This window comes from Pseudophryne corroboree, chromosome 1 (genome assembly GCF_028390025.1).
Source record: "Pseudophryne corroboree isolate aPseCor3 chromosome 1, aPseCor3.hap2, whole genome shotgun sequence".
NCBI lineage: Eukaryota > Metazoa > Chordata > Amphibia > Anura > Myobatrachidae > Pseudophryne > Pseudophryne corroboree.
Window position 1 is genome coordinate 627,671,151 of NC_086444.1, and position 13,542 is coordinate 627,684,692.

Genomic DNA, 13,542 nt, shown 5'->3' on the forward strand with positions numbered 1-13,542 from the left:
TACCGTACATACTCGAGTATAAGCCAACTTTTTCAGCACTTTTTTTTGTGCTGAAAAAGCCACCTCGGCTTATACTCGAGTCAGTGCACAGTGACAGGGAATGCAGTGTGAAGGAGGGACACGGAGCGCACAGCGCGCGCCTCTCCTGTGTCCCTCCTGCATCTCCGGCGGGTCTATTAAAGGAAGTACCCGTTCGTGACCTCTGATCACGAACCGGCACTTCCTTTAATAGACCCGCCGGAGATGCAGGAGGGACACAGGAGAGGCGCGCGCTGTGCGCTCCGTGTCCCTCCTTCAGAAGACAGCGCGGGATCGACGGAGGGGTAAGTAACAGCACTGGGGGAGCATATTTGGCACTTGGGGAGGGGGCATATCTGGCACTATGAGGGGCATATCTGGCAGCAGCATGAGGGCATATCTTGCACATCTGGCACTGTGGGGCATATTTGGCAGCATGAGGGCATATCAGGCACTGTGGGGGCATATCTGGCAGTATGAGGGCATATCTGGCACTGTGGGGGCATATCTGGCACTGGGGGCTGTGTACGGCTAGAGCTGCTTTTCCCACCCTAGGCTTATACTCGAGTCAATAAGTTTTCCCAGGTTTTTGTGGTAAAATTAGGTGCCTCGGCTTATATTCGGGTCGACTTATACTCGAGTATATACGGTAACCTTTATTAAAGTTATTTAAAATTGTCCAACCACAAAATAAAGACAATACACTACACACATATAATACACACAGTGAATAAAGTGCTTAATATGATAAAATAATAGGATTTTAATACCTACCGGTAAATCCTTTTCTCTAACGTCCTAGTGGATGCTGGGAACTCCGTAAGGACCATGGGGAATAGCGGGCTCCGAAGGAGGCTGGGCACTCTAGAAAGATTTATGACTACCTGGTGTGCACTGGCTCCTCCCACTATGACCCTCCTCCAAGCCTCAGTTAGATTTCGTGCCCGGCCGAGGTTGGATGCACACTAGGGGCTCTCCTGAGCCCTTAGAAAGAAAGTATAGTTTAGGTTTTTTATTTTCAGTGAGACCTGCTGGCAACAGGCTCACTGCAGCGAGGGACTAAGGGGAGAAGAAGCGAACTCGCCTGCTTGCAGCCGGATTGGGCTTCTTAGGCTACTGGACACCATTAGCTCCAGAGGGATCGACCGCAGGCCTAGTCCTTGGTGTTCGGTCCCGGAGCCGCGCCGCCGTCCCCCTTACAGAGCCAGAAGCAAGAAGAGGTCCGGAAAAACGGCGGCAGAAGACATCAGTCTTCACCAAGGTAGCGCACAGCATTGCAGCTGTGCGCCATTGCTCCTCATACACACTTCATACTCCGGTCACTGAGGGTGCAGGGCGCTGGGGGGGGGGGCGCCCTGAGAAGCAATAATAACACCTTGGCTGGCAAAAACTCCACAATATATAGTCCCAGAGGCTATATATGTGGAAAATACCCCTGCCAGAATATGGAAAAAAGCGGGAGAATAGTCTGCGGAAAAGGGGCGGAGCTATCTCCTGCAGCACACTGGCGCCGTTTCTCCTTCACAGATCCGCTGGAAGGAAGCTCCCTGGCTCTCCCCTGCAGTCTACACTACAGAACAGGGTAAAAACAGAGAGGGGGGGCACTAAATTTAGGCGCAATATATATATATATATATATATATATAGTATAAAAAGCAGCTATAGGGGACATAACTCAGTTAGTCCCTGCATTATATAGCGCTCTGGTGTGTGCTGGCATACTCTCACTCTGTCCCCCCAAAGGGCTTTTGTGGGTCCTGTCCTCATTCGGAGCATTCCTTGTGTGTGTGCGGTGTGTCGGTACGGCTGTGTCGACATGTTTGATGAGGATAATGATGTGGAGGCGGAGCAGATGCCTTTAGAAGGGATGTCACCCCCTGCGGGGCAGACACCTGAGTGGATGGGCTTATGGAAAGTAATGAGTGCACGTATAGACTCCTTATATAAGAAAATCGACGACATGCCAAATGTGGGACAGCCGACTTCTCAGCTCGTGCCTGCCCAGGCGTCGCATGGGTCGTCAGGGGCTCTAAAACGCCCGCTACCTCAAGCAGACCCAGATGTCGACACTGATACTGACACCAGTGTAGACGACGATGAGTCTAACCTGATGCCCACTAAGGCCATTCACTGCATGATTGAGGCAATGAAAGAGGTGTTACACATTTCTGATATAACTACAGGTACCACTAAAAAGGGTATTATGTTTGGAGAGAAAAAACTACCCGTAGTTTTTCCCCCATCAGATGAATTAAATGAAGTGTGTGAAGAAGCGTGGGCTTTCCCTGATAAAAAATTGGTAATTCCTAAGAAGGTACTAATGGCGTTCCCTTTCCCGCCAGAGGATAGGTCACGTTGGGAAACACCCCCTAGAGTGGATAAAGCGCTCACACGTTTGTCTAAAAAGGTGGCACTACCGTTTACGGATACGGCCGCCCTCAAGGAACCTGCTGATAGAAAGCAGGAGGCGATCCTGAAGTCTGTATATACACACATAGGCATTATACTTAGGCCAGCTATTGCGTCAGCTTGGATGTGCAGTGCTGCCGCTGCGTGGTCAGATAAACTGTCAGAAAATATTGACACATTAGACAGAGACACGATCCTGTTAACCATAGACCATATAAAAGACTCAGTCTTATATATGAGAGATGCACAAAGGGAAATCTGCCGACTGGCATCTAAAGTAAGTGCATTGTCCATTTCTGCTAGGAGAGGCTTATGGACTCGCCAGTGGACAGGAGATGCAGATTCAAAAAAGCACATGGAAGTGTTACCATATAAGGGTGAGGAATTATTTGGGGATGGTCTCTTGGACCTAGTTTCCACAGCAACGTCTGGGAAGTCAGCATTTTTACCCCATGTCCCCTCACAGCCTAAAAAGGCGCCGTTTTATCAGGTTCAGTCCTTTCGGACCCAGAAAAACAGGCGTGGAAAAGGCGGGTCCTTTCTGTCCAGAGGCAGAGGTAGGGGAAAAAGGCTGCAACAAACAGCAGGTTCCCAGGAGCAAAAGTCCTCCCCCGCTTCTTCTTCCAAGTCCGCCGCATGACGGTGGGGCTCCACAGGCGGAGCCAGGTACGGTGGGGGGTCGCCTCAAAAATTTCAGCGATCAGTGGGTTCGCTCACAGGTGGATCCCTGGATCCTGCAAATAGTATCTCAGGGGTACAAGCTGGAATTCGAGGCATCCCCACCCCACCGGTTCCTAAAATCTGCCTTGCCGATTGCTCCCTCAGACAGGGAGGCGGTGCTAGCAGCAATTCACAAGCTGTATTCCCAGCAGGTGATAATCAAGGTACCCCTACTTCAACAAGGCCGGGGTTATTATTCCACACTATTTGTGGTACCGAAACCGGACAGTTCGGTGAGACCCATTCTAAATTTGAAATCCTTGAACACGTACATAAAGAAATTCAAGTTCAAGATGGAATCGCTCAGGGCGGTTATTGCAAGCCTGGACTAGGGGGATTACATGGTATCCCTGGACATCAAGGATGCTTACTTGCATGTCCCCATTTACCATCCTCACCAGGAGTACCTTAGATTTGTGGTACAGGATTGCCATTACCAATTCCAGACGCTGCCGTTTGGACTGTCCACGGCACCGAGGGTATTTACCAAGGTTATGGCGGAAATGATGATACTCCTTCGAAGAAAGGGAGTTTTAATTATCCCGTACTTGGACGATCTCCTAATAAAAGCGAGGTCCAAGGAACAGTTGTTGGTGGGAGTAGCACTATCTCAGGAGGTGCTGCACCAGCACGGCTGGATTCTGAATATCCCAAAGTCACAGCTGGTTCCGACGACACGACTACTGTTCCTGGGTATGATTCTGGATACAGTCCAGAAGAAAGTGTTTCTCCCGGAGGAGAAAGCCAGGGAGTTGTCATCTCTAGTCAGAGACCTCCTGAAACCAAAACAGGTATCAGTGCATCGCTGCACACGGGTCCTGGGAAAGATGGTAGCTTCTTACGAAGCAATTCCCTTCGGCAGGTTCCATGCCAGAATCTTTCAGTGGGACCTGTTGGACCAGTGGTCCGGATCGCATCTTCAGATGCATCGCTTAATAACCCTGTCTCCAAGAACCAGGGTGTCTCTACTGTGGTGGCTGCAGAGTGCCCATCTTCTAGAGGGCCGCAGGTTCGGAATACAGGACTGGGTCCTGGTGACCACGGATGCCAGCCTTCGAGGCTGGGGGGCAGTCATACAGGGAAGAAACTTCCAAGGACTATGGTCGAGTCAGGAGACTTCCCTTCACATAAATATTCTGGAACTAAGGGCCATCTACAATGCCCTAAGTCGAGCAAAAGCCCTGCTCCTACACCAGCCGGTGCTGATCCAGTCAGACAACATCACGGCAGTCGCCCATGTAAATCGACAGGGCGGCACAAGAAGCAGGATGGCGATGGCAGAAGCCACAAAAATTCTCCGATGGGCGGAGAATCATGTACTAGCACTGTCAGCAGTGTTCATTCCGGGAGTGGACAACTGGGAAGCAGACTTCCTCAGCAGACACGACCTCCACCCGGGAGAGTGGGGACTTCACCCAGAAGTCTTCCAGATGCTGGTAAACCGTTGGGAAAAACCACAGGTGGACATGATGGCGTCCCGTCTCAACAAAAAGTTAAAACGATATTGCGCCAGGTCAAGGGACCCTCAGGCGATAGCTGTGGACGCTCTAGTGACACCGTGGGTGTACCAGTCGGTTTATGTGTTCCCTCCTCTGCCTCTCATTCCAAAGGTATTGAGAATAATAAGAAAGCGAGGAGTAAACACAATTCTCGTGGTTCCGGATTGGCCAAGACGAGCGTGGTACCCGGAACTTCAAGAGATGCTCTCAGAGGACCCGTGGCCTCTACCGCTCAGACAGGACCTGATACAGCAGGGGCCCTGTCTGTTCCAAGACTTACCGCGGCTGCGTTTGACGGCATGGCGGTTGAACACCGGATCTTAAAGGAAAAGGGTATTCCGGAAGAAGTCATTCCTACGCTTACTAAGGCCAGGAAAGATGTTACGGCAACGCATTATCACCGCATATGGCGAAAATATGTTGCATGGTGCGAGGCCAATAAGGCCCCAACAGAGGAATTTCAACTAGGTCGATTTCTGCATTTCCTGCAAGCAGGAGTGGATATGGGCCTAAAACTAGGCTCCATTAAAGTACGGATCTCGGCTCTGTCGATTTTCTTTTAAAAAAGAACTAGCTTCAGTACCTGAAGTTCAGACTTTTGTAAAAGGAGTGCTGCATATTCAGCCCCCGTTTGTGCCTCCGGTGGCACCTTGGGATCTCAACGGGATGTTGAGTTTCTTAAAATCACATTGGTTTGAGCCACTAAAAACCGTGGATCTAAAATATCTCACATGGAAAGTGGTCATGTTATTAGCCTTGGCTTCAGCCAGGCGAGTGTCAGAATTGGCGGCTTTATCATGTAAAAGCCCTTATCTGATTTTCCATATGGATAGGGCAGAGTTGAGGACTCGTCCCCAATTTCTCCCTAAGGTGGTGTCAGCGTTTCACCTGAACCAGCCTATTGTGGTGCCGGCGGCTACTAGTGAATTGGAGGACTCCAAGTTGCTAGACGTTGTCAGGGCCCTGAAAATATATGTTTCCAGGACGGCTGGAGTCAGAAAATCTGACTCGCTGTTTATCCTGTATGCACCCAAGAAGCTGGGTGCTCCTGCTTCTAAGCAGTCTATTGCTCGCTGGATTTGTAGTACAATTCAGCTTGCACATTCTGTGGCAGGCCTGCCACAGCCAAAATCTGTAAATGCCCATTCCACAAGGAAGGTGGGCTCATCTTGGGCGGCTGCCCGAGGGGTCTCGGCTTTACAACTTTGCCGAGCAGCTACTTGGTCAGGGGCAAACACATTTGCAAAATTCTACAAATTTCATACCCTGGCTGAGGAGGACCTGGAGTTCTCTCATTCGGTGCTACAGAGTCATCCGCACTCTCACGCCCGTTTGGGAGCTTTGGTATAATCCCCATGGTCCTTACGGAGTTCCCAGCATCCACTAGGACGTTAGAGAAAATAAGAATTTACTCACCGGTAATTCTATTTCTCGTAGTCCGTAGTGAATGCTGGGCGCCCATCCCAAGTGCGGATTGTCTGCAATACTTGTAAATAGTTATTGTTAACTAAAGGGTTATTGTTGAGCCATCTGTTGAGAGGCTCAGTTGTTTTCATACTGTCAAACTGGATATAGTATCACGAGTTGTACGGTGTGATTGGTGTGGCTGGTAAGAGTCTTACCCGGGATTCTAAATCCTTCCTTATTATGTCTGCTCGTCCGGGCACAGTGTCCTAACTGAGGCTTGGAGGAGGGTCATAGTGGGAGGAGCCAGTGCACACCAGGTAGTCATAAATCTTTCTAGAGTGCCCAGCCTCCTTCGGAGCCCGCTATTCCCCATGGTCCTTACGGAGTTCCCAGCATCCACTACGGACTACGAGAAATAGAATTACCGGTGAGTAAATTCTTATTTTCTCCTAGTCCGTAGAGGATGCTGGGGACTCCAAAAGGACCATGGGGTATAGACGGGATCCGCAGGAGACATGGGCACACTAAAAGACTTCGAATGGGTGTGAACTGGCTTCTCCCTCTATGCCCCTCCTCGAGACCTCAGTTATAGGAACTGTGCCCAGGGAGACGGACAGTTCGAGGAAAAGGATTTTTGTCAAACTAAGGGTGAGATACATACCAGCTCACACCACAACACACCGTACAACTGGATTACCAGATAACAGTATGAACGAAAGACCGCAACAAGCTGAATATAACCGATACACAACCTTCGTGTAACCGAAAACAACAACTATCAATACAACTGCAAGTAACAGTCCGCACTGGGATGGGCGCCAAGCATCCTCTACGGACTAGGAGAAAAGGATTTACCGGTATTAAAATCCTATTTTCTCTTACGTCCTAGAGGATGCTGGGGACTCCAAAAGGACCATGGGGTCTATACCAAAGCTCCAGACCGGGCGGGAGAGTGCGGACGACTCTGCAGCACCGATTGAGCAAACATGAGGTCCTCATCAGCCAGGGTATCAAACTTGTAGAATTTAGCAAAAGTGTTTGAACCCGACCACGAAGCTGCTCGGCAAAGTTGAAGCGCCGAGACTCCTCGGGCAGCCGCCCAAGATGAGCCCACCTTTCTGGTAGAATAAGCTTTCACTGACTTCGGTAACGGCAATCCAGCCGTAGAATAAGCATGCCGAATCGTATTACAGATCCAGCGTGCAATAGTCTGCTTGGAAGCATATAGGACAAATAGAGCCTCTGATTTCTCTGACGTCCTAGTGGATGCTGGGAACTCCGTAAGGACCATGGGGAATAGCGGCTCCGCAGGAGACTGGGCACATCTAAAGAAAGCTTTAGGATCACCTGGTGTGCACTGGCTCCTCCCCCTATGACCCTCCTCCAAGCCTCAGTTAGATTTCTGTGCCCGACGAGAAGGGTGCACACTAGGGGCTCTCCTGAGCTCTTTGTGAAAGTTTTAGTTTAGGTTTATTATTTTCAGTGAGACCTGCTGGCAACAGGCTCACTGCATCGAGGGACTAAGGGGAGAAGAAGCGAACTCACCTGCGTGCAGAGTGGATTGGGCTTCTTAGGCTACTGGACATTAGCTCCAGAGGGACGATCACAGGTTCAGCCTGGATGGGTCACCGGAGCCGCGCCGCCGTCCCCCTTACAGAGCCAGAAGAGCGAAGAGGTCCGGAAAAATCGGCGGCAGAAGACGATCCTGTCTTCAGATAAGGTAGCGCACAGCACCGCAGCTGTGCGCCATTGCTCTCAGCACACTTCACACTCCGGTCACTGAGGGTGCAGGGCGCTGGGGGGGGCAGCGCCCTGAGACGCAATAAATCGATTAAAAAAACCTTATATGGCTAAAATAAATGCATCACATATAACTCCTGGGCTATATGGATGCATTTAACCCCTGCCAAAACATACAGAAAAAGGATGATAAGGACGCCGAGAAAGGGGCGGAGCCTATCTCCTCAGCACACTGGCGCCATTTTCCCTCACAGCTCAGTTGGAGGGAAGCTCCCTGGCTCTCCCCTGCAGTCACTACACTACAGAAAGGGGTTAAAAAAGAGAGGGGGGCACAAATTAGGCGCAGTATATAACAATACAGCAGCTATAAAGGGAAAAACACTTATATAAGGTTATCCCTGTATATATATAGCGCTCTGGTGTGTGCTGGCAAACTCTCCCTCTGTCTCCCCAAAGGGCTAGTGGGGTCCTGTCCTCTATCAGAGCATTCCCTGTGTGTGTGCTGTGTGTCGGTACGTTGGTGTCGACATGTTTGAGGAGAAAAATGATGAGGAGACGGAGTAGAGTGTCTGAAATAGTGTTGTCACCCCCTAGGGGGTCGACACCTGAGTGGATGTACTGTTGAAATTGCGTGACAGTGTCAGCTTTGTATAAAAGACAGTGGTTGACATGAGACAGCCGGCTACTCAGCTTGTGCATGTCCAGACGTCTCATACAGGGGCCCTAAAGCGCCCGTTACCTCAGATACAGACGCCGACAGGGGTACTGACTCCTGTGTCGACGGTGAAGAGACAACCGTGATTTCCAATAGGGCCACACATTGCATGATTGAGGCAATGGAAAAAGTTTACACTTTTCTGATAATATGAATACCACCAAAAAAAAGGGGTATTATGTTTGGTGAGGAAAAACTTCCTGTAGTTTTCCTGAATCTGAGAAATAAAATGAGGTGTGTGATGATGCGTGGGTTTCCCCCCGATAACAATTGATATTTTTAAAAAAGTTATTGGCAGTATACCTTTTCCCGCCAGAGGTTAGGGTGCGTTGGGAAACACCCCCTAGGGTGGATAAAGCGCTCACACGCTTGTAAAAACAAGGGCTCTACCCTCTCCTGAGATGGCCGCCCTTAAGGATCCTGCTGATAGAAAGCAGGAGCGTATCCTAAAATGTATTTACACACATACTGGTGTTATACTGCGACCAGCAATCGCCTCAGCCTGGATGTGCAGTGCTGGGTTGGCGTGGTCGGATTCCCTGACTGGAAATATGATATCCTATATAAGGACAGTATATTATTGCCTATAGAGCAATTAAAAGATGCATTTCTATATATGCAGGATGCACAGCGGAATATTTGCCGACTGGCATCAAGTATAAGTGCGTTGTCCAATTATTCCAGTAAAGTGGTCAGGTGATGCGGATTCCAAACGGCATTTGGCATTTGGAAGTATTGCCTTAAAAGAGGGGATGTACCCCAGGTCGCCTCTCAAAATAAGACGCCGTAGTATCAGGCGCAGTCCTGGTTGGCAAGCGGACAAAAGGGTTCCTCTTTTCTGCTCGTGACAGAGGGAGAGGAAAATGGCTGCAGAGATCAGCCAGTTCCAAGGAACAGAAACCCTTTTCCGCCGCTGCCAAGCCCTCAGTATGACGCTAGGGCTTTACAAGTTCAGGCACGGTGGGGTCCCGTTCTCAATGAATTTCAGTGCGCAGTGGGCTCACTCGCAAGTAGACCCCTGGATCCTTCAGATAATATTTCAGGGGTACAAATTGGAATTCGAGACGTATTCCCCTCGCCGTTTCCAAAAGTCTGTTTTACCGACGTCTCCCGCTGACAGGGAGGCAGTTTTGGAAGCCATTCACAAGCTGTATTCCCAGCAGGTGATAATCAAGGTACCCCTCCTGCAACAGGGAACGGGGTATTATTCCACACTATTGTGGTATCGAAGCCAGACGGCTCGGTGAGACCGATTTTAAAATCTAAAATCTAAAATCTTTGAACACTTGCATACAGAGGTTCAAATTCAAAATTGAGTCACTCAGAGCAGTGATTGCAAACCTGGAAGAAGGGGACTACATGATGTCTCGGGACATCAAGGAGGCTTACCTTCATGTCAAAATTTACCCTTCTCACCAAGGGTATTTCAGGTTATGGTACAGAACTGTATCAGTTCGGACGCTGCCGTAGGGATGGTCCACGGCACCCCGGGTCTTTACTGAAGTAATGACCGAAATGATGATATTCCTTCGAAGGAAAGGAATTTTAGTTATCCTTTACTTGGACGATTCCCTGATAAGGGTAAGATCCAGGGAACAGTTGGAGATCGGTGTAGCACTATATCAGGTAGTGTTGCGGCAGCACGATTGGATTTTCAATATTCCAAAATCGCAGCTGGTTCCGACGACTTGCCTTCTGTTCCTAGGGATGATTCTGGACATAGTCCAGAAAGAAGGTGCTTCTCCCGGAGGAGAAAGCCAGGGAGTTATCCGAGCTAGTCAGGAACCTCCTAAAACCGAACCAAGTCTCAGTGCATCAATGCACAAGGGTTCTGGGTAAAAATGGTGGCTTACTACGAAGCAATCCCATTCGGCAGATTCCACGCACAGTGGAACCTTCTGGAAAAATGGTCCGGGTCGCATCTTCAGATGCTTCAGCGGATAACCCTGTCACCAGGGACAAGGGTATCCCTCCTGTGGTGGTTGCAGAGTGCTCATCTTCTAGAGGGCCGCAGATTCGGCATTCGGGACTGGGTCCTGGTGGCCACGGATGCCAGCCTGCGAGGCTGGGGAGCAGTCACACAGGGAAGGAATTTCCAGGGCTTATGGTCAAGCCTGGAGACATCTCTTCATATAAACATTCTGGAACTAAGGGCCATTTACAATGCCCTAAGTCAAGCGAAACCCCTGCTTCAGGGTCAGGCGGTATTGATCCAATCGGACAACATCACGTCAGTCGCCCACGTAAACAGACAGGGCGGCACGAGAAGCAGGAGGGCAATGGCAGAAGCTGCAAGGATTTTCGCTGGGCGGAAAATCATGTGATAGCACTGTCAGCAGTGTTCATTCCGGGAGTGGACAACTGGGAAGCAGACTTCCTCAGCAGACACGACCTTCACCCGGGAGAGTGGGGACTTCACCCAGAAGTCTTCCACCTGATTGTAAACCGTTGGGAAAAACAAAAGGTGGACATAATGGCGTCCCGTCTAAACAAAAAACTAGACAGATATTGCGCCAGGTCAAGGGACCCTCAGGCAATAGCGGTGGACGCTCTGGTAACACCGTGGGTGTACCAGTCAGTGTATGGGTTCCCTCCTCTGCCCCTCATACCAAAAGTACTGAGAATCATAAGAAGGAGAGGAGTAAGAACTATACTCGTGGTTCCGGATTGGCCAAGAAGGACTTGGTATCCGGAACTTCAAGAGATGCTCACGGACGAACCGTGGCCTCTACCTCTAAGAAAGGACCTGCTCCAGCAAGGGCCTTGTCTGTTCCAAGACTTACCGCGGCTGCGTTTGACGGCATGGCGGTTGAACGCCGGATCCTGAAGATCCCTACCCTGGTCAAGGCCAGAAAAGACGTAACAGCAAAACATTATCACCGCATTTGGCGAAAATATGTTGCGTGGGGTGAGGCCAAGAAGGCCCCTACAGAGGAATTTCAACTGGGTCGTTTCCTCCATTTCCTGCAAACAGGACGGTCTATGGGCCTAAAATTAGGGTCCATTAAGGTTCAAATTTCGTCCCTGTCGATTTTCTTCCAAAAAGAACTGGCTTCAGTGCCTGAAGTTCAGACATTTGTAAAAGGGGTACTGCATATACAGTCTCCTTTTGTGCCTCCAGTGGCACCTTGGGGATCTCAATGTTGTGTTGAGTTTCCTAAAGTCACATTGGTTTGAACCACTCACCACTGTGGACTTAAAATATCTCACATGGAAGTGACGAGTTAGCCCTGGTTTCAGCCAGGCGGGTGTCAGAATTGGCGGCTTTATCATATAAAAGCCCTTACTTAATATTTCATTCTGAAAGGGCAGAATTGAGGACTCGTCCTCAAATTTTCTACATAAGGTGGTTTCTGCATTTCACATGAACCAACCTATTGTGGTACCTGCGGCTACTAAGGACTTGGAGGATTCCAAGTTGCTTGACGTGGTCAGGACCCTGAAAATACATGTTTCCAGGACGGCTGGAGTCAGAAAATCTGACTCGCTGTTTATCCTGTATGCACCCAACAAACTGGGTGCTCCTGCTTCTAAGCAGACGATTGCTCGTTGGATTTGTAGTACAATTCAGCTTGCACATTCTGTGGCAGGCCTGCCACAGCCAAAAATCTTAAAATGCCCACTCCACAAGGAAGGTGGGCTCATCTTGGGCAGCTGCCCGAGGGGTCTCGGCTTTACAACTTTGCCGAGCAGTTACTTGGTCAGGAGCAAATACGTTTGTAAAATTCTACAAATTTGATATCTTGGCTGAGGAGGACCTGGAGTTCTCTCATTCGGTGCTGCAGAGTCATCCGCACTCTCCCGCCCGTTTGGGAGCTTTGGTATAATCCCCATGGTCCTTACGGAGTTCCCAGCATCCACTAGGACGTCAGAGAAAATTAGAATTTACTTACCGATAATTCTATTTCTCGTAGTCCGTAGTGGATGCTGGGCGCCCATCCCAAGTGCGGATTGTCTGCAATACTGGTACATAATTATTGTTACCAAAAAATTCGGGTTATTGTTGTAGTGAGCCATCTTTTCTAGAGGCTCCTCTATTATCATGCTGTTAACTGGGTTCAGATCACAAGTTGTACAGTGTGATTGGTGTGGCTGGTATGAGTCTTACCCGGGATTCAAAATCCTTCCTTATTGTGTACGCTCGTCCGGGCACAGTATCCTAACTGAGGCTTGGAGGAGGGTCATAGGGGGAGGAGCCAGTGCACACCAGGTGATCCTAAAGCTTTCTTTAGATGTGCCCAGTCTCCTGCGGAGCCGCTATTCCCCATGGTCCTTACGGAGTTCCCAGCATCCACTACGGACTACGAGAAATAGAATTATCGGTAAGTAAATTCTTATTTTCCTAATTTGAGCCATTCTGGCGACATACATTTTCAAAGCTCTAACTACATCGAGAGATTTTGACATAGCCAAAGCACCCGTAGCCACAGGCACCACAATGGGTTGGTTTATGTGAAACGAAGAAACCACCTTCGGCAGAAATTGTTGAGTTCTCAATTCCGCTCTATCTTCATGGAAAATCAAATAGGGGCTCTTGTGAGACAAAGCCAACTCCGACACCCGTCTTGCGGACGCCTAGGCCAAAAGCATAACCACTTTCCAAGTGAGAAATTTCAACTCAACCTTTCTCAAACCAGTGAGACATAAGAAATTGCAACACCCCGTCAAGATCCCATGGAGCCACGGGTGGCACAAACGGAGGATGGATGTGCAGCACTCCCTTCACAAAAGTCTGAACCTCTGGAAGGGTGGCCAATTCTTTTTGAAAGAAAATAGATAAAGCCAAAATCTGCAATTTTATGGAACCCAATTTTAGGCCTGCATCCACACCTGCCTGCAAAAAATGGAGTAAACGACCCAGCTGAAACTACTCCGTAGGAGCTTTCTTGGCTTCACACCACGACACAAATTTTCTCCAAATACGGTGATAATGCTTCGCCGTGACCTCCTTTCTAGCCTTAAGGAGAGTGGGGATGACTTCCCCGGGAATACCCTTTCGAGCTAGGATTTGGCGTTCAACCTCCATGCCGTCAA